This window comes from Sinohyriopsis cumingii, chromosome 5 (assembly GCF_028554795.1).
Source record: "Sinohyriopsis cumingii isolate HCF-2022 chromosome 5, ASM2855479v2, whole genome shotgun sequence".
NCBI lineage: Eukaryota > Metazoa > Mollusca > Bivalvia > Unionida > Unionidae > Sinohyriopsis > Sinohyriopsis cumingii.
The window spans coordinates 25,243,340-25,245,943 of record NC_142965.1 but is presented as its reverse complement, the minus strand read 5'-3'; the positions used below and the strand labels follow the sequence as shown (position 1 = coordinate 25,245,943).

The following is a 2,604-nucleotide window of genomic DNA, read 5'->3' as shown; positions in this document are numbered from 1 at the left end:
GATGCATGCATACATACATACATACATACGTGGTTTCGATCCCCAGCCGAGTCATACCAAAGACTTACATAAAATGGTACTAACAGCTGCCTCGCTAGGCGCTCAGCAATAAGAGTTTAGTGTTAGGGCTGGTCGGCCTGGTGTCAGGATAATGTGACTGGGTGGGACACAATGATGCATGTACGCGGCATGATGCCCTTGTGCTAGACATAACTATAAACTGCCACGCTGCAGACATCGTAGCAATATGACTGAAATGTTGTTTTAAAAAAGCTACGTTAAAAATGATAATTACACAACACACACATATACATACATACGGTCTGACTGACTCAAGGACACATATTCAAACAAAAACATCATTATTTACCTCCGCACACATACGCAAGCAGAGAGACAAGCGTACAATAAAGCTCGCATAATGTTATATATGAATGGCAAGACCCAAATCGCTTGGAATTAAGACCCCCTAAGTCATTTAAGTTTAATTAAAAAAATGTATCTAAGTGATATTATCTTTAAATTTTCAGTAATCGGAATGTTGTTTGTACATGTATTTACAGAAAAGATCGTCTTAAATCACACAGTCATTTCCCGTTCCATACATTCCATTTGCAATAGGGTAAAGAGGTCTGATTCTAGAACAGCGGATTATGTGATAAACAGGTAGATGTTCATAGGAATAATTTATTTCTAATAGAGGGGTGAAAGAGTGTCTTTTTTAAATTAATATTGAACACATTAGCTATTACTTATTTCTGAATAACATCAATGTAAATAGTTCAGTCTGCAATTAGAATGAATTTGTAACATCGGAATTAATTGGGCTTAAGTTTAGAACAATCAGAGTTACTCTTCCGTTGCTTGGTCACCCACTCCAGATAAACGCTTGCAAACAGATCTGTATATATAAGAGAACTCCCTACTCTCCAAGCGCGAGTTTCCAAAGCACTCGTTAACATGGCTAGTAAGAAGATTGTAGTTGTCTTTGGAGCGACTGGAGCCCAGGGCGGTGCTGTTGTCAGAGCTCTTATACAGAACCCGTCATTTTCAGTGCGCGCAGTGACAAGAAATCTTGATGGAAATGGGGCCCAGGAACTGAAGAAACTTAAAGTGGAAGTTGTGAAAGGCGACACGGACGATAAAGAAGGACTGAAAAAGATTTTGTCTGGGGCTTTTGGCTGCTTCCTTGTAACCAACTACTTTGACCATTTCGATATGAACCGTGAAATACAACAAGGAAAAAACGTGGCTGATGCATGCAAGGCTGCTGGAATCAAACATCTCGTCTTCAGCGGTCTCGAAAACACAGAAGGATCAGGAACCGCTGGCCCAGTTTACCATTTTGATGGAAAGGCAAAAATTGAAGAATATATTGAAGAAATAGGAGTTTCGTACACCAGCACGAGAACCACCTCCTACAATGAAAACTTCCTGACATTTTTCCTGCCACGGAAGACGGCTGAGAACAAGTATGTTGTATCATTGCCAATGGGCAACAAACCTCTCTATTTGATGGCGGTTAATGATCTAGGACCGTGGGTTGTTGAAATTCTCAAAGATTCAGCAAAGTACAAGGGAAAGAAACTTCATCTAGCTGGGGACAAACTGACTTTAGACCAGGTATGTGCCACACTTTCGAAACATCTGAAACCCAAACAGTTTGAGTATGTTCCAATTTCTGTCGAGGATTTCGCCAAGTTCTCCTTTCCAGGTGCCCAAGAATTGGCATACATGTTCCATTTCTACCAGCTGAAGGCCGATACTTTTCGGGATGTTGCGTTCACCAGAAAGCTCTATCCGAAGACTCAGTCTTTTGATGCCTGGGTGCAAGGCAACAAAGACAAACTGATTCAGGCTCTGAAATAAAGACTTCTTGAAGTGGTGCACAATGCAATTGAGAAGGAGACTTGTTACAATGAAAAGTTTGCTGCAGATCTAAAAACTGGATTATCGACTTATATGAACGATTCATATCCTGCTGTGTTACACTTTAGATGTGAACTCATTTATAATGTATTATAAATCTGACCTCACTAGTGTAATATACATGTGACCCCGCCAACGGTTTTATGTACGAAAAATAACCTCAACGTTGTTCCAAAGTATATTATTTTACATTCACTTGTAAAGCAAAAAATATTATATTTTAATTTGGTTAGCGAAATTTGCTACTTGGTGGGTTTTTTGTTGATTTTTTAGTGGGATGTGATTATGTATCTATATATCTCTTAGTCACCCACCAACCAAATGCTATAAAAATCAAAATCTAAACAAAATTAAATTACAATAAAGTTTGACAGATTTTGTAACAATGAAAAATAATATCAACACTTTACTATTAAATAAAATATATTAAATATTGAAAAGAAGTTTTAACATTGATTTCAAAATTTTGATCACATTGCTATAATTGTACGCTTTTTTGTGTCATGCTCCTGGAACAGATGACTTTTATACCATGCGTATCACATTGGAAAATAATGTGTTTGTTTTCATTCTTGGAATGATAAACGTTACCTGCATTTGGTCAGCAGATATATTTACCCCAACATAAAGTGTAAATCTTTTCTAAAATGTTGCAGGAGATTTAAGATATGCAAG

General features: G+C 37.7%; 1 pseudogene; it reads left to right on the top strand.

The window, feature by feature from the left end:
• The first annotated feature begins 960 nt into the window (after nt 1-960).
• LOC149798813 (nmrA-like family domain-containing protein 1 pseudogene) lies at nt 961-1,869 on the top strand (annotated as a pseudogene).
• The last annotated feature ends 735 nt before the right edge of the window (nt 1,870-2,604 follow it).